General features: G+C 31.5%; 1 pseudogene; it reads right to left on the reverse strand.

The window, feature by feature from the left end:
* Positions 1-176: 176 nt before the first annotated feature.
* LOC111280628 (uncharacterized) lies at positions 177-21,107 on the reverse strand (annotated as a pseudogene).
* Positions 21,108-21,889: the final 782 nt, after the last annotated feature.

Here is a 21,889-nt window from a genome sequence, read left to right on the forward strand (position 1 = left end):
TCAAATTTTAGGCTTGTTGAATGTGAATTATTTATTTAATTAATATTTATTAATTTTTTTCATAAATAATTGTATGTAACATGTGATGCATAAAATTATTCGATTATAATAATAATTTTAATTATAATTATAACCAATAAAAAAATAATTTTTATAACTATTAAATTCATCGATCACATAAAAATTTTATTTTGATCGAGCTATTTATTTATTTATTTTTAAATAAGTCCTCCTGTACCACTGGAGGAATGCTAGAGCTAGCTAGAGGCTTGTGGTATTGATTCTATTAAAAGCTTACATCTGTGACAAACTATTAAGCACCATGATGGGATAGCAATCAAATTAACTAAATCATCTACTGGAGCTTCTTTATCCCGGAGAAGAAGGGAGAAGTGCAAAAAGAGCATCACCATATCCAACGGGATCTGTCATGTAAGCATAACATGTAAGAATAGATGACGAGGAGAGACTAAAATGCACTGAAAAGTGACAACACGTTCGACTGGTTAAAGAATGATCAGAATTAGAAACAAAACCCAGATTCATTGATCATATAAACATAAGCACGCATGAAAAGTAAGTAGCAAGACACGTAGGGTGAAATCAACCCCTCATTTCCATCAGTCAACATACAAAAGTAAACACATGGTAATTCCCATCCAGTCAAGATTTAAACCTCGGTTGGAATTTCACCACCTAGTTGTTCAATGTAGCAAAGCACCTGGCCCTTCTTCACTATTTGCCCCTGTTGCAGAAAAAAACTCAGAATTTCTCAATAGAACCTCTAACATATGGAAACGAAAGCAACACTTTAGAGTACAAGCGAACCAATGATGGCTTCCAAATCAATGGTTTCATTTATGTTTTGTCTCTTGAAGACAACACGTTGGAAAATAAAAGGAAGAAAAACAGCAAAACCATTTTGAATGCTATGGCCAAATGAGAAAAAACATTATCTCTTTCTGCTAATGTGATCAAAGCAATCTATTGTTTGGGCCCCTAAAATAAACAAATACTCTTACCAAAATCCATTGAAGTATTACCTCTTTACACGATGGTGGAGCACGCTTCCCTTTATGGTTCGTGATCTCCTGAAGAAACCTACCTGCACAATTTATCATCTTACTTCTATGAGTTCAAAGCAAGTGAAGAATTTAAATTTCATATTCTCACCTTCGGAGACTGAAGTATCACCAAGGCTTCATCTGCAGCTTTATCAAGTAAGGATTGGATTCTCCCTGAAGAAGATAGGGGTTTGGTGACAGCTAAAGAAGGTGAAGAAAAGCCCCGTTTGAGTCAGGTGGTTCAACAGTTCTATTGGTGCTGACGCTGACAGGAGGAGGATTTGGGATCGCAGGTGGATGTTCACTTTTTCCCGCCAAGTCCCTCACTATGTATAGCCGAAATCCACCAAGCTAACAAATGGAGACAGAACAGAAAGCCACTCAAAACCACAATATCTGTAATTGTTTTGGATGCGAAACAGAAACAATTCAAGTAGAAAAGCCATTAACATTATCAAGCTATTTGCGGCACAAGAAATTAAAACCTGCTTACTTTTAGTTCAAACTCTGCAATTGAAGTTGTATTTCATATATCTCTGACCAGAGATTCCACCTGCAGTTAGAAATTCTAAACTGCAAACTTCTAAAATATAAGCTAAAGGTAAGATTTTTCATTCATTTTTGAAAGAAGTCCCTAAGCAGGCAATATTCACATATTTATTCCCAATTTCTAACGTTTGAGTACATTAAAAAAAAAAAAAGAGAAATCAATTACTTCATTTTCTCCAAATCCCACATATTGTTTCTTCACAGCGGCTTAAAACAGAGTTGAAACTTGAAACAGCTAAGCATAGTTCACTAATTACCCAGTAAACTTAAACGGTCTACTAGATAAAATATTTTTAATTTAAAGGTGAAAAAAAGAATGGCAATAATGATGTGGCATAACATACATGCTTGCATTAATGATTTACAAAAAAACAATTATGAACTCACCCCAGAAGAATTTGGAATAAGCTGGCTGGTCAAACCAGACATTTTAGTCTCTTCAGAATCATCTGCTAAATTTGTAGTAGCTGCAAGTCAGCAACCAAAATGATGCAGACATTACAACAAATCATGTAGTTTAGAAAACTTAAAAACCAAAAAACAGAGATGATGGCAAAACTTCAAAATATTCAAATTTACACACTTTAATCAGTGAGGTACTTCATTTCTATTTTGACAGTGGTTAATCTGAGATAAGACGGTCAAAAAAGTGACAAATGACCAGAAACAATCGGGTACAAGATTTTTTTTCCCAATGAGTAGCATGTACATCAACCTTAAATGCAATAGGATTGAGCAGTTGAGACACAAATATCTGGATATTTCACGAACAAGATATTTCATGAAATTATTACAGATCCAAACAAGCTTCAATAGTTACAGCAGTTCTTTTCTTTTCCTCCTTACCTCACCCTGTATTTTTTTTTTCGTTCTTTTTTCTCTGAAAGCCTTACAGCATACTGACAGATTTGAGATTTTTGTAACCTGTATAATGAAGTGAGAATGACTTTAAATTGCAGAAACATTATAGACTATCCCTATTTCGACAAATTTGAGTGGACAGTAGAACCAGAAAGAGAGATGAATTGAATATTATCAACTTGCACCATAGGCACTGTCATTGAATCACATTACTCACCTCCAAAATAAATAAACTAAAAACTACTTCTCTATTCATTTGTTATACACGTGCACAACTACTGTGCATAAATAGACGTATACAGGAGTTATGTGCCAAAAACTTACCAAAGACTTTAAGGAAAGATTAGTCTGTAAAGCAATTCAAGGGTAAAATTTTACTAAATCTGAAACAAGCAGAAGAACATAGAATATATGTCTTCATGAGACTGCTACAATGTGAAATGTATTTCTTCAAGAATCAGAACTATTATTGAGAGCACAAAAGTTCATTGTGTCAACTCTTTATATGGACACACCTTACAGCACAATTTTATTTTTTAATACACTAATTTAATAAAAATACTTCATTTATATATAATTAAAATGTTATTTATATTTAAAAATGATATTTTTATAAAAATTATACCAAATTAAAATTATTAAATTAATTTCGGTCAAGTCAAGTTAAATGCACACTGAATGCATATAGTTAGGATCGAAGTTGAGTATAAAAAAAAATCTGATGTCAAGTTAGAGAAAAATTAGATAGAATTATTAAAGAGTCAGGTTGATCAAAGGATGAATTTTAACTCATCCCAACTATATCCGTTATCATATTTAAATGGAGGTGTTTATGTGACACCTCAATTTGGCTTTCTTTTATTTTTCATTTTTGCCCTTTCATTTTTTTTTTAGATTTTATTTATTTCTAGATAAATTTTATCAAGAAAGGGTCACTAGTTATATGAATGACAAAATAATCAGTATCTAACAAATTCTAACTCGACTTCATCCAATGGGGGAGATTTTTTCTTTTCAAAATTGGGATCAAGTTGGGCTAGGATGGTTTTCTATTTTTTAAATTAGGATCAAATCAGAGGCAAGTTCAAGGTGCTTCATGACGATCTCTTCAAGATATATAAAAAATACATATTCTATTATTTATTTAATTTTATATTTGTATATGTATTATATTAATATAATTATTATTTAATAACTTAATTAAATAAAAATACTACGTTTCTATATAATCTAAATACAATTTATATTAAAAATAATATTTTAATAGAGATTGTACTAAATTAAACTTATTGAATTTATCTCTGATTAAATTAAATCAGATGTGATTATACATATATGTGCTTAGTTGAGATTTGATATAAAAATAGTAACTCGATGTCGGGTCTAAATTGGATTCAGATTGAATAATTAAAAAGTTGGGTCAGAGCCAATGCTAGAAAATCTGCCTTAACCCGACTTCTTGTCATCCTAAGTGAATGTATCCACATTACATCTCAATTTAGTTCTCTTTTCCTTTTTTTTTTTTCTTAGGCCATTTTCTTTTATTTTGTTTTTTAAATTGTCTATTTTATTTTTTTTCTTAATTATGTTTGAAAAGATAAATTTAAAAAAATGAATTTTGATTTTATTTGTTACATAAGATGTCAAAATAAAATGCACATATTATGCATAAATTAATTGATAAATTTTTGCTAATCATTACATTTATTAAAAATATTATAAATGAAACTATACTCATTGATTTATTAAATTTATCTTGAACATTGTTTATTACAAATAAAAAAAAATTGAACCAACGATAAAGTGCAAGACTATTTCTAGTTCATGTTAAAGAAACAAAAGTTCATTTATTTACCCTGAGATCATGCCCTATTGCTATGGACCATTATTGCAAGCATTAAACAAGAAAATTAGTGAGAAAGATTCAAACAGAATAAAAATTTCATACACTTAGTATATATTGTCGCCCTGAAGTTTGGTTTGCCTGATCCCTCATTATAAATCTTTTCGTAGTTTTTCACTCCCTTATCATAATTTTTGGTTCTTTTTAACTATTTAAGTGGAAGTTTTACCACAGTGAAAATAAAATTAAATTAGCCTAACAAAAATAAGAGAAGTTGAGAAAGCTATATTTCCTCATAACAGCTTCCAAAGTGTATTTGCCACAAAAATTAATAGATTGTATCAATATATATTAACTTAATATAAACTATTGACTTCTGAAATATGTGAAGGAAGCCATTAAATTTCAACAATTTCAGAATCTAACTATTAAAAAATCATAGAAAAAAATTATTTCCCTTACCTTTTCTTCTTCTTTGTTCTTTTGTTTTAATTCCCTTCAAAATCGATCGGTGAGATAGCTTACCTCCATCATCCAGCTCGGGTGAGTGGAGTTCAATTTGGTGACAGTCAAATGACTTTTCCCTTTCTCGTCTCTCCTTCCTCTTTCATTTTCCAATTCTTTCTCTAAAGGAAAGGCCATGGCTTGACCTCCCTTCCAACTTTCTCTTTTTTTTTTCCTTTGTTTTCCCCCTTCAGCTCCCTCCAGAAAATCTCTTTTAGCTTTATCTTCATTGTTTCTCGTCTCATCCAAGAGCTTTTCAAGCTTCTCTCTTCCTTTGGGGCTTTCTAAATACACCACAAAATTTTTTTTATACACCCTCAAAATTTTCTTTCAAAAATACCCATATAACAAGTACAAATTTTAACCTTTAATAAATAATAAAAATAACCTCAATGACTTATACATCCCAAAATCAACTTTGTACATCTTGGAAATCCATTCCGAGAATTATATTACTTTCTCAAAAATGGATTTTTGAGAATCTTGTATTCTTATAAATCCATTTCCAAAAATGCATAATTTTTTGTTTAAATATATATTTAATTATAAACTCTTGATAACATTTAATTTTAATTTAAATAAAATAAATACATTTAATCTTAAAATAAATAATATTAAAATAAATCAATCTCTTTATCAATGTCTGACATGAAAAATCAGATGTGTTGGAATCTCTAAACGTCTCTAATGATTTCTCTGAGGCATGACTCAATTCTAGCAATAAAGACCTCTAATCTTTAGGCCACTGACAATGTCTTCAGCACATTGACAAATCCAGCAATAAAAACTGGTGGTTGAAAGAGTAGAGTTCTTTACTGCCATATTTATCGGTCTGCTGATGACATGGTCAATGTTCTATAGGGTGTTCAATCTCGAACTAGCATGCATGCACACACATGAGTCATTGATGTGCCCATTCTTATGTGATCATATGTATTAATAGAAGAGACATGTTAGTTCTTAAGCATGCATAGGCATAAAAGTGTTGTTGTCTTGAGACCAAAAAACCAAGAACACCCTTTGGCCCATGCAAAATCAGAAAACTAGAAAATGGTTTTCTTGATTTTCTAGAGTATCAAGAGAAAGAACAAGTTTATGCCATGTATGTTGAGTATATCGATTTTAGTTTCAATCATACATAAGTAAATGGGTTTTGTCATAACGTCTAGATCCGAGGATCTATCGCTAGACATTGACTTATAGGGAGTCGCCACCAATCTTTTTTATCTAGGTGCGATTGGCCACCTAGAGAATCTGTCATTTTAGGGAACACCTAAGTTTAAGGGTCCCTAAAAGAATAGGTTTGGCTCTGCTAACCAGAACAGAGTTCGGGAGTTCGGTTACGTGTGAGGAAGGTTATAGCACCCTCACAACGCCCATCAAAAGATGGTACCAGCTTAAATTTGTGTCATCTAATTAGCCTTAAAATTTTACCAAGTAATTAATTATTGGAAATTGTTCTCAATAAACTCTAATACTTTTAGCAGAAAATTGAGAAAATTCCCTCACCTCAAGAGTATGCAAGAAAACTACTGTTTCACTTGCAGAGGCTCCGTCGTCGGATTATTTAAAAAAAATCAAAATTAAAATCAAAATAAAAAGGAAGGAAAGAATAATCGTTTTTGTGTAGGAAAAATTGATACTTTCAACTTTTCCCCAAAAATGTTTTTTGTTTGAAAACTTTGATTTTCAAGGAAAATTGATACTTTCAACTTTTCCTCAAAAATCCTTTTTTTGAAAATTTATTTTTAAGGAAAATTGATACTTTCAACTTTTCCCCAAAAATATTTTTTTAAAATTTATTTTTTTTAAGGAAAATTGATAATTTCAACTTTTCCTCAAAAATATATTTTTTTATTTTTATTTAAAGAAAATAGAACAAAATAAAAGTGAAAATAAATAAAGATAAAAAAAAAAAAAGTAAAACAAAAATAAAAATAAGATAAAGATAAAAAATATTAAATAAATCTAATCTAATAAATAAATAAATAAATAAAACAAATAAATAAAAAAATTCCAAAAAAAAAAAACCTGGAGCGACTCGGCTATCGGCTTGGCTCGGCTCAAGGAAGAGAAACAGCTCGGGGGATGGCTTGGGAAGCTTGGCTCGGCTCGGCTTGGTTCGGAGGGGGCAGGCACGCGCGGGTCAGGAAGCGGGTCGACGCTCCGGTCGGGTCTCGGCAAAACGCGCGGATCCACTGGGTCGCTTAAGGCCAAAACGACGTCGTTTTGGGAGGGTATAAAAGGCAGTTCCCTTCATTTTTTGATAGAAACCTTCTCCCTTCTCTCTCTCTTCTTCCCTTTTTCTCTCCCTTTTCTCTAAAAGCTGAAGAACTCCGATTGAATGTTCATCGGATTCTGGAAAATGTCACCGAAATCTGGAAAATTTCATCAAAAATTCACCGGAAGTTGGCCGAAAGATCACCGGTTTCTGGGATTCTTTGTCGAAAACTGGGCTGATCACCGGAAACTTCAAGGTTGGTAGGAATTTTCGTCGAAAAATTCAAACTTCGTCGAAAAATTCATCGAAATCTGGAATTTTCAGAAATTCCCAGAAAAAAAATTGCCAAAAAACTTTAAAAAATTTCTCCTAATTTCCCGAACACTCCTAAACCTTTTCTTAGCTCTCTATACGCCCCTATTCTCTCAATCAGTAGCTTTTGCTTACTGTTTTCTGTCTGTCCAGCATCTGTTCTAAGAGGTCCCTTTTATAGGGGTTGATCAGGAGTTCTTGATCAATCCCAATTCCTCCTTGGACGGGGATTCAATCTTTGAATCCAATCTGGACTCTCTTGATTGAATTCCCCTTCACAGTGGGATTCTTCAACTTTCAATCACAGCCATCAAAAAAGGAAAAAAATAATAATAATAATAATCGGATAATAAAAAAAAATGAGATAAATGAATAAAATAAAATTGACAGATAATTAAAAATAAAATAAAATAAAATAAGATAAATCCAAAAATATTACAAAATAATAATAATATAATAATAAATATATAACTATATAAATAAAATACATATAAATATTAACAAACAAAAAAAATAAATAAATAAACATATATATTAATACATAATAATAATAATAATAAATAATAAAATACATAAAATACAAAAAAATAATAATAATAAAAATAATACCATATAGAAATTGAATTGGGTTTACCCATTTGGGCCAGGCCCAATTGATCCGGGCTTGGACCAAATTGGGTGTCTACAGCTGCCCCTCTTTGCACATTTTCTGTGAAACAGAAATTGTGCAAAAACGTAGACACCCAATCAAGACTCAACTCAACATTGTCATTTTTTGTTTTTTTTGTTTTTTTTTTGTGTTTTTTGTGTTTTTTTTTTTGCTTTTTGTTTTTTGTTTTTTTTTACCAAAGCTCCTCTAAACAGAGGCTCAACAACTTTGAGAAACATAAATTGCTCCTTTAAACAGAGGCACCACGACTTTTGAAAATAAATTGCTCCTCTAAACAGAGGCACCACGACTTTGAAAAGTAAATTGCTCCTCTAAACAGAGGCACCACGACTTTGGAAAGTAAATTGCTCCTCTAAACAGAGGCAACGGAACTTTGGAAAATAAATTGCTCCTTGACAATCATGTCCAAAGGAGTTGAAAGTTGTGTTTGTAGGAATTTTCGGAGATTATGCCCAAAGGTCTTATAAATCAACCCTGATACCAGAAGACATCCTATTTCAAGGATTAGGGACTTACCTGACAAGCTTTTTCTTTTTCAATTCTGCAAAATAACTTCATATCTGTCTTCTCCATGTGGGATGTTGGAACACCCTTGCTTCTTGAATTTATACACTATACTTTCCTGAAAGTAGTGTATGCTATGCAAATGCATATGAATTTCAATGCATGTTGTGCAAATGTTGGCCAATTAATTCCTGTTCAAAGTATGGTACTCAAGTTTCTCAAGCTTTTTCTTAGGCATCAAGCCTTTTGATTCTTCAGAGATCCAATTACACTGCTCTTCTAAGATCAAGCCTGTGTAGCTCTCAATTGTCTTTTCCACTTACATTTTTCCTTGTTCAGTTTCTCAATACTTTGGAATAAGCTTCATCAATCGATCATCACTTGACCATCATCCAATGAATTTCTCAGCACTGATAAATTTCAAAACAAGTTTCATCCACCATCACTGGGTCATTACTCATAGGTATCTCAACATTATCCATTCCAAAATGAACTTTGTCCACTGATTGTTTTCATCATTCAATCATAACTTGCAAGTCATATCGACTAATTCATCTTTGTACTCATCACTTAGTTATACCACCTTTCAAGATTTGCCCCATCACATTCTCCATTTGGTCACATCATATATCCTTTTAAATCATCTCTTCTATAATTTCTTCATTTTGTCACCATCATCATCTTAGATTTCTTTTCAAATGAATGCAAGACTCTTTTAAACACATATTCATTCATTCATTATCATTTCAATTTTTGACAAATACAATGCAATCAAGCATTTTCTCAATTCATTCTAGGGGTGAAACAATAAGAAAACGCAAGGTGAATTATGGTAAAGATAATCAATGAAGATTTGTTTTGGTACAAAGCAAATGGGAAAGGAAATAAATTGGATACATGTCTTTGGGATGGATGGTATGTCCAAATGATGAATATTCAAACAATTCTCAACATTAATCTAAGATTTTTTTTCAAAAACTCATTCCATTTACAATTGAAGTCATATGGAGTTTGGCGAACTTTGCCCCAGTCTTTGAGGGATCTTCAGATGTCTTTGATCTTCCATTCATGTGAGCCATTTGACTTGGATCTTTCTCTACCAAAATCACCCTTTCAGGTTTTCAATTTGAATCTTTTTTCTCATTTTCTCATTTCTTTCTTCTTTCTTTCTTTTTTTTTTCATCATTTTTTTTCTTTTTTTTTCATTTTTCATCCATTGTTGATATCTTTCATACATCCAACTCTAGAGCAATGTAGCATGATTCCATTGCTTTATCATGAGCATACCTTCGCTCAACATATGATCATTCAAGTTGAGTATTCGCACTTGATCTAAATGGACTTTTCAAGGTTGTAATGTAGGCCAAGGTGAAGGGTCATAAAAAAATGGACATAATAGGCTCAAAACATGTATTAAAAAGGTTTAAAACCAAAGGATCATTTCATACAACTTGGCATTTTGCCCCCACATCATTTCACTATTTTTTTTTACACACAAAGGATTCTCAATACTTTGCCCCAAGTCATGTGTGGCATTTATTTTTTTTTATTTTTTATTTTTGAGACCTTGTGTGATTTTTTTCAAAAATTGCCCCCCAGTGTAAAGGGTGATCCTTGGTTGGGGCTCCTCCAAAAAAGAAATCATAATAGGCTTAAAGGGGTAGCAAAGAAAAATGGCCATTTTTCATCTCAATTGTGAACACTTTTTCTGAACATCATCCATTGAACAAAGCTCATGATCCTGTATAAAAGATTACATATCTTCAAAACATATCTCTTTCACTTCTGGTAATGGCTTGCCTTCTTTTTTTTTCTTTTTTTTTTTGCTCAAATTATCTCCTCATATTAATGTGGATGAGTTCTCAAAATTAAATCTCAGAATTATTGTTATCATTGTCTAAATATTCATCATCTGAAATTTAAGAATGGGAGTATAAAGTCATGAAAGGTAACAGAACATGGAGTAATGGTCAAGTGAAAAAGAAAAATGTAATAAAATGCATTAACTTGCCTTTATTAAGATGATAACAAGTGAAGTCATATTGCAAAAAGAAATCCAACAATCACTCGAAAAGAAATCCTAACATGACAAAAGAAATCTTCAACCAACCTTATCTCCATTCTTTAAAATTGTTCCCCTATGCGATCAGGTGAAGAATCTCTATTGACATCTTGCCCCTCAATTCATTGTGACTCTTCAGACCGTTTCTGTTCTTGACTTTCACTCAGAATGCTAACATTAGGTGTTGTTGCTTTCCCTTGATCAAAACTTACCATTCCATCATTGATCAACCGTTGCACCTTATGCTTTAAAACAGTGTAATTTTCAGTAGAATGGCTAGTAATTCCATAGTGGTAGTCGCAGTGGGCTGTAGGATCATACCACTTTGGGAGGGTGGTTTAAGCGGCTCCACATGGCTGGGGGCAATCAAATGGCTATTAAAGAGTTCTCGATATAACTCTGTATAAGTCATAGGGATTGGATCAAATACAGGTTTTTCTCAAGTAGTTCGTTGTTCTCATGAACCACTTGTTAGGTAAATAGGACGAATTTGGGTTCTTGCAGGAGCTTGAATGTTAAGGCTATATGTAAGATCTTGGGGGTTAAAAATTGATTGGTGTGTGGATGAATAAAGTGGTTGTGAAGCTAGCTGGTATGGGTAAGATGAGGCATTATTCATAGTAGGATAATATGAAGAGTAACCTTGGGATGGATAGGGTTGATAACCCCTGAATTGTTGTCTATCAAAGCTCACAGCTTGAGCTTGAGCTTCTTTCTTTTCTGATGTCTTCTTGGTTTCTCTTCCTTTTAACTTACTATTTTTTATGGCACTTTCAATAATTTCTCCAGAGATCACCATATCAGCAAAATTCTTTGTTGCATTCCCTATCATCTTTTTATAATAGGGAGGTTTCAAAGTGTTAACAAACAGCACTGTGGTCTTTTTCTCTGTTAGTGGAGGTTGTACCTGTGAAGCTATATCTCTCCATCTCTGGGCGTATTCTTTAAAAGACTCGTTTGCTTTTTTCTTCAGATTCTGTAAAGACAAATGATCAGGGGCCAAATCGATAATGTGTCGATATTGACTGATGAAGTCATGAGCCATATCACTCCAAGAGTGAATGTGGGTCCTATCCAACTGAACATACCACCTGGCAGCAGAGCCAGTAAGGCTTTCTTGGAAAACATGCATCAAAAGTTTTTCATCATGAGCATGAGCTGCCATCTTCCTACAATACATGGTGATGTGGGTTTTGAGGCATTTTGTACCATCATATTTTTTAAATTTTGGTACCTTGAACTTATGAGGAATGACCACATCAGGGACTAAACAAAGCCTAGTAGCATCAACTGACCCATAAAAACTAAATCCTTCCACAGCCCGTAGCCTCTGCTCTAGCATGGTAATCTTGGAGCTTTTCTAAACTTCCGCTCTTATCTTTTTTTTCTCCTTCTCTTTTAAATCATCTAGATCAGGAATTGGTTCTGCTGCCTTTTCAGTGAAGATAGGATTTATATAGCTATTATACTACCCCGGATTGAAAGCTGATGGCATTCCAGGATATGTTGGATATGCGAGGTATTGTGGCGGGACCTCTTGAGCAGAATGGGCTTGAGGTGGGCCAAAACCTGGAGGGTATAAAGGGTCAGCCACTTCTTGTGATGGGGAAATTTGCTGGCTTGTATCTTCTTCAACTCTTTTTCCTTTATTCATGTTATTAAGAGCCTCCAGGATCTTGCTTAGCTCACTTTCAATCTTCTCTTGTGCTTTTTCTATTTTTTCAAATCTATGGGAACTTTCCTCTTCCATTTGCCTTGCTCTGGATCTTGTGTTGTATGGATGAGCAGGGTTTTCGCTAGATGGAGCTATCCTAGAACCTTGAGTACCATACTTATGATTAGAAATGTTATGCTATGCTTTATGTATGATGCTTTGATGCACGAATGAAATGCACATTTTCCTAAATGAAATATAGTATGAAATGGATGCAAATGATTATGTTAAAACATGATCATGAAAATAATACAGATGCATACAATTAGACAAACAACATAGTTAGTTCCATGGATGAAATAAAAGTGATGCTGATGCATAATGTTACATATGATAATGAAAATGATACACAAAGTTAAACAATCAAAATGATTAGATAAACACCCTTTTGTGTCTTAATTTCAGGGTATATCTATCATTGGGTAGAAAGGGCTCTATCCTAGGTTTAGGCACTCTTAAGGTTCACTATATGCGGTTTTAGGGTCAAAGTCTAAAGGTCCTCAAATTTTTCCTTACATCCTTGTCCATCACAAACTAGTAAGGCACCCTAATCCTCACCCATTACAGGCTACAAGCGGAAAAGGTTCAATTTGAGTGGGAGTATTTTGCTAGCCACTGCGGAGGTATTAGATCTCACGAAAGCAATAGGTACTTTACTCCCTCTTAGAGGGACAGAGCTCCGGTGTAGAGCTCATGTTATGCACATGCATATGAATGACATAATTAACAAGGCAAATAAACATGAATGAATAATAACACATATATACAAACAGGTTCAACTTTATTAGGCTTTTGGATAACACAAATTATTTTCTGGCCTGACTCTCAAAGTCCCCAGTGGAGTCGCCAAGCTGTCATAACGTCTAGATCCGGGGATCTATCGCTAGACATTGACTTATAGGGAGTCGCCACCAATCTTTTTTATCTAGGTGCGATTGGCCACCTAAAGAATCTGTCCTTTTAGGGAACACCTAAGTTTAAGGGTCCCTAAAAGAATAGGTTCGGGTCTGCTAACCAGAACAGAGTTCGAGAGTTTGGTTACGTGTGAGGAAGGTTATAGCACCCTCACAACGCCCATCAAAAGATGGTACCAGCTTAAATTTGTGTCATCCAATTAGCCTTAAAATTTTACCAAGTAATTAATTATTGGAAATTATTCTCAATTAACTCTAATACTTTTAGCAAAAAATTGAGAAAATTCTCTCACCTCAAGAGTATGCAAGAAAACTACTGTTTCACTTACAGAGGCTCCGTCGTCGAATTATTTAAAAAAAATCAAAATTAAAATCAAAATACAAAGGAAGGAAAGAATAATCGTTTTTGTGTAGGGAAAATTGATACTTTTAACTTTTCCCCAAAAATGTTTTTTGTTTGGAAACTTTGATTTTCAAGGAAAATTGATACTTTCAACTTTTCCCTAAAAATATTTTTTCGAAAATTTTGATTTTCAAGGAAAATTGATACTTTCAACTTTTCTCCAAAAATATTATTTTAAAATTTATTTTTTTAAAGGAAAATTGATACTTTCAACTTTTCCTCAAAAATATATATTTTTTATTTTTATTTAAAGAAAATAGAACAAAATAAAAGTGAAAATAAATAAAGATAAAAAAATAAAGAAAAGTAAAACAAAAATAAAAATAAGATAAAGATAAAAAAATATTAAATAAATCTAATCTAATAAATAAATAAATAAAACAAATAAATAAAAAAAATTCCAAAAAAAAAAACCTAGAGCGGCTCGGCTATCGGCTCGGCTCAAGGAAGAGAAACGGCTCGGAGGACGGCTTGGGAAGCTCGGCTCAGCTTGGCTTGGCTCGGAAGGGGAAGGCACGCGCGGGTCAGGAAGCGGGTCGACGCTCGGGTCGGGTCGGGTCTCGACAAAACGCGCGGATCCTCTGGGTCACTTAAGGCCAAAACAACGTCGTTTTGGGAGGATATAAAAGGCAGTTCCCTTCATTTTTCGGCAGAAACCTTCTCCCCTCTCTCTCTCTTCTTCCCTTTTTCTCTCCCTTCTCTCTAAAAGCTGAAGAACTCCGGTTGAATGTTCGTCGGATTTTGAAAAATATCACCGGAATCTAGAAAATTTCATCGAAAATTCACCGGAAGTTGGTCGGAACATCACCGGTTTCTGAGATTCTTCGTCTGAAACTGGGCTGGTCGCCGGAAACTTCAAGGTTGGTCAAAATTTTCGCCGAAAAATTCAAACTTCGTTGGAAAATTCACTGGAATCTGGAATTTCAAGAAATTCCCATAAAAAAAATCGTCAAAAAACTTCAAAAAATTTCTCCTAATTTTTTGAACACTCCTAAACCTTTTCTTAGCTCTCTATACGCCCCTATTCTCTCAATCAGTAGCTTTTGCTTACTGTTTTCTGTCTGTCCAGCATCTATTCCAGGAGGTCCCTTTTATAGGGGTTGATCAAGAGTTCCTGATCAATCCCAATTCCTCCTTGGACGGAGATTCAATCTTTGAATCCAATCTGGACTCTCTTGATTGAATTCCCCTTCACAGTGGGATTCTTCAACTTTCAATCACAGCCATCAAAAAAGGAAAAAATAATAATAATAATAATAATAATCGGATAATAAAAAAAATGAGATAAATGAATAAAATAAAATTGACAGATAATTAAAAAAAAAAATAAAATAAGATAAATCCAAAAATATTACAAAATAATAATAATATAATAATAAATATATAACTATATAAATAAAATACATATAAATATTAACAATAAATAAATAAATAAATAAAGATATATATATTAATACATAATAATAATAATAAAAAATAATAAAATACATAAAATACAAAAAAAATAATAATAAAAATAATACCAGATAGAAATTGAATTGGGTTTACCCATTTGGGCCAAGCCCAATTGATCCGGGCCTGGACCAAATTGGGTGTCTACAGGTTTATAAGATAATGATTTAAGATTTTCAGTGATTAAAGTGAATTCGTGCTTCTAAGAAATAGATATCCAAGAATATTTAAAGATTCTCGAATATTCATTTTGAGAATGCCAAGAACACCCTTTGGCCCATGCAAAACCAAAAAACTAGAAAATGGTTTTCTTGATTTTCTAGAGTATCAAGAGAAAAAACAAGTTTATGCCATGTATGTTGAGAATATCGATTTTAGTTTCAATCATACACAAGTAAATGGGTTTATAAGATAATGATTTAAGGTTTTCAGTGATTAAAGTGAATTCGAGCTTCTAAGAAATAGATATCCAAGAATACTTAAAGATTCTCAAATATTCATTTTTGAGAATACTCAAAACTTCTTGAAAATGGATATCTAAAAAGCTTTCAATGTTTTTATAAATGAATACCTGAAAACCTTTGAGGCTTCTCAAAAATAGATATCCAAGAATCCTTAAAGCTTCTCAGATGTCCATTTTTGAAATGCTTCAAAGTTTCTCGAACATTTATTTTCGAGAAACTCGATTTCAAAAAATAAAGAGAGAAGAAAAAAGAAAAGGTAGTAATGGAAAATAGAAAGTGAGAGGTGAAGTGTATTTAGTTAAATAGAAAATTGAGTTTTGAATTTGGGTATATTTAGAAGTGGGGTGTATAGAGTAATAAATAGGCTGTAAATAGAATTCCCCTCTTCCTTTTACCTTATTATAAATATTATAAAGTCTTTTTTAACCCTACAATTATTTTAAATGTCAAATTTGAGTTGGCTTTAAGGGACAATTTTTATTTATTGTTGTTTCTCATCTCATCCAGAAGCTTTTCAAGCTTCTCTCTTTCTTTTACTTCTTTATAAATATTATAAAGACATTTTTAACACTAAAGTCATTTTAAATGTCACATATAATTTGGCTCTAAATTAGAATAATAGGGACAAATTTTTTTTTATAGATAAAAAATTTCTAGGTAAATTATATAAATTGGAATTTCTAGTATCTTATGCTCATATAAATTACAATGCCTTTAGTATACTAATTTTTGGCACTTATTTGATGTAGGTATAAGTTTTATATCTAAATTGAATTTAATAAATAATTTTCCAGCAAAAATGAAGGGAAATGAATGTAGACATCAAATTTATTTGGATTTTAATTGAGTCTTGGTTTAAAATTTGTCGGGTATATTAGGTTCTCAAGGCGAGGCCTGAATTCAATTCAACTAGGCTTCAAGCTCGATTTTAATTCAACTAGGCCTAAAGTTTGATTTTAATTGGGTCTTAAGCCCATTTCATTCTTTAGGCCCAGCCTATTTTTTATTTTATTTTATTTTTAGTTTATTTTATTTTTTTGTTAAATTAAACAAAATACCAAAAAAAAGAAACAACTAGAAGAATACAAGAAAAGGAAAAAAGCAAAGGAGGCAGGGGGTGCTTGGTCCCGTGCATAGCACCACTAGCACCATCAACCCTTGCTAGGCCTTATGCCACCCGTTTAGGCATAGGGCTAAGATTGGACAAAATAAAAAAAAAAAAAAAAGAGAGTAAAGAGGAGGCTGGTGCTTGGGGTGCCATATACGACACACCTATTTGCGAAGCCCTGTGCCACTTACCTAGGCATAAGGCATAGCTGGAGCTCCATAAATAGAGCTCTGTGGTTGACCCTTGAAAAAATGAAGAGAAGATCCTACAAAAAAAAAGCATTTTGCCAAAAACAAAAATCAAACAAAAACTTAGTCCCTTGGGAATAGGAACCTAATGTCAAGAGTCCCTACAAAAAGAGAAAACAAAATTAGTCTCAAAAAACAAAAAACAAACAAGTCAGAATACCGTAAAAAAGAGTTTGATCGAAACTTTGAAGGTCGATTCAGGTTGTTTGGGACCTTTTTTGGTGAAAAAGAGGTTGGATCTATGCTTATGAAGGCGAGGGAAATTTTTTGAAAGCTTTTTGGATTTTTGAACAACCGGTCAACGACCATCTATGACGGTTGACACGATAAACGATGAATGACAAATTTGGATAGAGAGAGGGGGTTTAAGAGAGAGAGAGGTAGAGAGAGAAAGAAAAGAGAAAACTGAGCTAAAAATATTTGAGGTTTTCATTTAAAGTTGAAGGCCAAAATGACGTCGTTTCAATTAAAAGACCAAAATGATATCATTTTAAGCCTAGGATCCACACGTCAACCCGTTGACTCGATCCTGGGTCCATGCACCCGACTCGACAACTCGTCTTCCAATTGACTTTTTTTGGTTTAGCTGAACTGACCTAGAATGAAGCAGACTGACATTGAATCATCGAAACAACCAGATCGAGCTGTCGAATCGATCAGACTCGTATTGACCCAACTATTAACCACTCTGGTTCAAGCAAAAAATATTTTTTTGAATTTTTTATATATTATTCTAATAACATTTATTCATATTAAAATATTTATATTTGTTAGAATAATTTTTTATTGTGATAAATAATTCATTAGTAAAAAAAAATGATGAAATATTTATTTAAAATTTTTATAATTTTGTTAATTTTAAAATAAAATTTAAAAAATAAAAATAAACTTTATAATAATAATAATATAAAGTAATAAAAAATGTAAGAAAAGGAAATTTTTATCTAATAATGAGATTCAAAGGTATTCCGAGTAGTGATACCTATGAAATCTCTAGGTGAGAAGATTTTTTTTAAATACTACCAATATATTGAAATATTTATAAAAATTTTTCAATATAATAAAAATTTTCTTTTTTTTTATAAAATAGTAAATAAAAATTAACTAATAAATTAAGAATAAAGTGTTAAAAAATGAGAAAAAAGAAAATTTTATTGATGATAGGATTCTAAAAGTATTCTGAGTAAAGATGCTTTAAGAAATCCCTAGGTGAGAAGATTTTTTTTAAATATTACCAATGTATTGGAATATTTATAAAAAATCTTCAATATAATAAAAATTCCTCTTTTCTTCAAAAACTTAAATGATAATTAAAAAAATAATAATAATCAATAAAATTTTCAAAAAGTAAAATAAAATGTATGCATTAACATGTTAGCATTTACATTACATGCATGGCATAATTTTTTTATGAAAAGTAAATCTATGCCTTTGAGGATGAGATTCTAAAGTATTCCAAGAAACGGTGCTCAAGAAATCTTTAAATAAGAAAGAGTTCTTTCAATGTTACCAACAAACTAAAATATTTTAAGAATTATTTCAATAAAAAAGTTATAACTTATTTTTCCCAAATAAAATTTGAATAATAAATTTTTAATAATAAAAAAAGAGAAAACTCAAATTCCAATAAATGAAAAATCAAGGTGTTAGCTTTTTAGGTGAAATTATATTTTTAAACCCTGAAAATAAGACTATTTTTATCAAAATCAATGGATAACGCGTAGTTAATTGGTACCATTTTTAAACAGGTGCTGAGGGTTGCTAATCCTTCCCCACACGTTACTAACTTCCGGACCTAAACTATTTCGTAGACCCTAAAATTATCTTTTTAATAAATTTTAATTAAATTTAAATTTTCATTAAATATATATGTTTTAATAGGTGACCAATTGCATCTAACTAAAAAAAATTGATGGCAACTCTATTTTCTATTTGTTATTTTTGTCTCCAAATTCATCAAGCGACCTTAAAACCGTTACGAAAATGAACAAAAAAAAGTGAGAAGACAACAAAAAAAAAAATGTTGGGTTTTCTTTTTTATATTTGACATAAGGAAAAATAAACAAAAAATAAAAATAAAATTGTAAATAAAATGATTATTGCGTTTTTTTTTTCACTTACTTTTTGAAAGATTGAATTTAGAAAGACATAAAATCTATAAATGAATCCAATCATTTTTGTTTCCTTTAATCTAAGAAAAAAATTAAAATTTTTTTCCTTTCTTTTTTTCATCCCACCAAACACAACGTAGAGTCATGACAAATTGAGAGTACACATAAATGTTATTTTTATAAACTATGAGTAATTCAATTCCCATCACCCTAATTTGAATGTCCAATTATATAAAATATTTATCACAATTTGTACTTCAATTTGATTGAAAGGCTGAATACTAGCTCTCCACTTAAATTTGATGCGTACACAATTTTCATAATTGACTTTTGGGTCCTTCGGCTTGTCCATCTATCATGGTAACAATTCTTGTGAATAGCAATAATGGATCTTAAAAGTAATAAAGCAAAAAAAAACTTGCCAATTAAACTTTGATTCAATGGCACGAATATTTTAAAATTTGAGATTTTAAATTGAATTTTATTATATGAATTTGTTTTAGTTTTATATTAAATTTATTTAATTATATTTTAATTTAGTCGATAATTTTTTATATATATGAATATAATATTTATTATGATTGTGATTTTTTTTATAATTGTAATTTTATAAAAAATATAGTCAATTACTAGTAATTATAATAGTTAATTATTATTAACTAGATATATCCAAATTCAATGACAACTCTAGAAATCCTCATATTGCATTTCTTTTCAAAAAATTTTAACTTTTTCATTTTCACTTAATAACAATTTTTTTTAAAAGTGTCCGCACGTTTTATCTAGAAAGAGCACGATATTTATCTATTATTCAAAAGGATTTAAATTCTTTTTTAAATAAAAACGTTTACCACAAATAAATTTCACATCAATAGATTAGATTCTTTCACATTAAAGAACTATATACAGTTTTACATATCAAATTATATAATTATTTTTGAATATGATAATTAATAGATTTTAATTTAACTCATAACATTTGTAATTTTTTTTAGGTTATGATTTTTTTATTAAAGAATTATATAAAATATTCTTTTTTTGTCCTTTTTTAGAGTAATCATGTTGGAATATTAGTTGGTGGGGAGGAATAACAAAATTAGAAACACTTAAATAGCTCAGTGTATGCATGGCCCTCTCGTTTATTAATTTGTTTATGATGATGCAATTGACAAGAAGATGAATCAATTATAAATTGATGAGGAACACTGGTAGCTATAGATTTGCAGCTTAGGCAATTAATTTACTAATTGTATTCCCCCATGTTTAGTGTGAGAGCATGGGGACAGGGGAGAAGAAGCTGAAAGGAAATGGATGTGGAATACGTGCGGGCAATAGTGGAAGAAGGCGGGATCTATATTGAACAACTGTTCTTCCATTACCCAGTTGGGTTCATGATTGAGATATGCAACTGTGATAACCTACCTACCAGTGATCCCACTGGCAGGTGAGATGGCTCGATCATGCTCCCGAGTGAATCTGCAACTGCTGCAGCGTCAGTAGATACAGCAAGTGGTTCAGCAGTAAGAGCAGCTGTAGGAGCAGAGCTGAGTCATTTGATTTAGGTGCATGTTAATAAAAATCATGAAATAAAAGGCACGCTATCTGCTTTTTTTTTTTTTTCATGTTCTTGTCTAACTATTGTATGGACAAGTCCTTATTTTTCTTCACTTGGTTTAGTAGTTTGTTCAATATTATTTATTTTGTAATTAATAAAGACATGGCCTAGATGTGATCCCAAGGGAAGTGATCATTTTATGAGCTTATTTTAATTAATTAAAAATGGACTATTCTCTAAAGTTTTTCTAGTACTTAAAATTATATAAGGCCCCCTTCTCTTGTTGTGAATGATTTGGGGTTTCAAAATCTACTAATTTAATGCACAAGTTGGAACTAGTTTTGATTGATATACAGTCTGAAATGCCATTCACATGAAAGAGTTTGTTGGAAATCATGTTATGAGCACATAGTCTTATCCTAATTTATTTATCATAGAACGAAAAATAAAAATTTCATAAAAAATCAGAATTTGGATAGGATTTTTCTATCTATCCTTTCATAAATTTCAAATAATACTAGGATATATAGCTATCATTCACACCTCATTTACGTAGTTAGATTTGTTTCAATTTTAGGGTTATGGTCTATCACTAGGTTACCTTTACAACAGGTCATGTTATAATGTCAATCTAATTTCCAAATTGGACAAATTCATCTCGTATTAATTAGATTCAAGTTTCTATCCGGAATTACAATTTCATCTACAATCTATCATACAAATGTAATGCTGAAAAATCAAATGAATAACCGATAAAGAATCGAAAATTATGATTGCACCTGTCCAATGGAAGTTCATTTTGGAGGCAGAGGAGAGTTAAGAAAACAAAAAAAAAAAAAATAAAAGATTGCAGAGAGTTGAGTAGTTTTATATATGTTTATGTATCTTAGAGATATTTAAGCGTAGTTGATAGGATTCTGAAGCCCACAAAATCTAAATCCCACAATCTTGAGTCCTGGATTGGGACGGAAGTTGGCAAAAAAGTTCCCTCCAAAGCTGAAACCTGCGATTTCTTCCTCTTTGAAGACATTGCCATGCTCTTAAAATTGATCATTGATTTGGCATTCATTTTGGCTTTGGATTTACGTTTCATCCCTTCTGTATCTCTCATTTCATACTATTACTATTTCTCAACAACAAAGATGCTTTAGTTAAACATAATCTCTATTGGTGATCATAATTTCATCTTTTTTAATATTATAAAATAATTATTTTACCTTTAAATAAATTGGCCATTCCTTCATAGGTCTTAGAAAGGGTTTCTTGTCTTGCCTCTGCCTGTTTGTGGCTATTTGGAGGCAACCAGATGAACGAAAGAGAGTTCTTGGTT

The sequence above is a fragment of the Durio zibethinus genome, chromosome 28, assembly GCF_047325235.1.
Source record: "Durio zibethinus cultivar Kanyao isolate XHJ-2024 chromosome 28, ASM4732523v1, whole genome shotgun sequence".
In the NCBI taxonomy this organism is placed as follows: domain Eukaryota; kingdom Viridiplantae; phylum Streptophyta; class Magnoliopsida; order Malvales; family Malvaceae; genus Durio; species Durio zibethinus.